This window comes from Passer domesticus, chromosome 3 (assembly GCF_036417665.1).
Source record: "Passer domesticus isolate bPasDom1 chromosome 3, bPasDom1.hap1, whole genome shotgun sequence".
NCBI classification, from domain to species: Eukaryota; Metazoa; Chordata; class Aves; order Passeriformes; family Passeridae; genus Passer; species Passer domesticus.
In genome coordinates, this window is record NC_087476.1 from 6361613 (window position 1) to 6362733 (window position 1121).

Consider the following 1121-nt stretch of genomic DNA (forward strand, 5'->3'; position numbering starts at 1 on the left):
TTAAACTATAATTCTCATTTATATGATTTCTTTCAGCTGTATAAACTTATTATACATTTGTTTTTAGGAACCTTCATTAAACTCCAAACTCAAGAAATAAAGGAGCACAATATTTTAAAGAGGTCCAAAAGAATACAGGATAGGTGAGGGGCAAAAAAAAAACAAACCAGCAAGTTTGGAGAGCTATCTATTACATAAGCATCAAATGATATTGGCTTGGGATCACGGAATCACAGAATGGTTTGGGTTGGAAGGGATATTAAAAACCACCTCGTTCCAACCCCTGCCACGGGCAGGAACACCTTCCACTGTCCCAGGCTGCTCCAAGCCCCATCCAAGCTGGCCTTGGGCACTTCCAGGGATGGGGCATTCACGTCTTCTCTGGGCAACCTCTGCCAGTGTCTCACAGTGAAGAACTTATTCCTAATATCGAATCTAAACCAGCCTTCCTTCACTTCCAAGCCATTCCCCCTCGGCTACAGCAGCCAAGTTTAAAGCATCCCGAGGAAAGCCTCTCTCTGTCAGGCTCCCGGAGCTGCCCAGTCCGGAGCTGCCCAGTCCGGGTCCGCATCGCTGCGACCCCGACCTGCTCCCAGCACGGCCGCAAACCCCTTCCCACCTCCCCATCCCTCCTCACAAGCTCTTCCGCACCCCACCGGGGCAGACACGGGCCCCAGCCCCAGTCCCTCCCGAGGGGCGGCCGCGGGCTCGCCGCGCATCCCCCGCGCCCCGAGAGCCGCGCGGGGAAGGAGCCCCGAGGGCAGCGCGGCGCCGGGGCAGGACCGCGGGGCGGTTGCATAACCCAGGTCTGCCGGACAGCGCTGCGGCCCCGGCGGCGAAGGAGCCCCTGGGGAGGCGGCCGTGCCCTTACCTGCGGCTCGCTCGCCCTTCCCTGCCCGCCCGGAGTCCGCCTCACTCCGCGCCCAGCGCTCCCTCACAGCGCCCAGCGCTCCCTCACAGCGCCCCGCGCCGCGCCCGCCAAGGTGGAGGGCGGGGCGGCCCAATCAGCAACGCCTCCGCCGAAACAGGCAGGAGGCTCCGCCAATGAGAACGCGAGAAGCGCGCTGGTCCCGCCTCCCACACCCCTGGCCACGCCCCCAGCTCCCACGGCGACCCTCCGT

General features: G+C 61.1%; 1 protein-coding gene across 1 annotated transcript in view; it reads right to left on the bottom strand.

Moving 5' to 3' along the window:
* RCAN2 (regulator of calcineurin 2) overlaps nucleotides 1–944 on the bottom strand; it is an 86159-nt gene extending 85215 nt beyond the window's left edge. The window contains exon 1 of the mRNA XM_064411701.1: nucleotides 872–944. The gene's annotated coding sequence lies outside the window, so the exon portion shown is untranslated. The remainder of the gene's footprint in view (nucleotides 1–871) is intronic.
* Between the last annotated feature and the right edge of the window lie 177 nt (nucleotides 945–1121).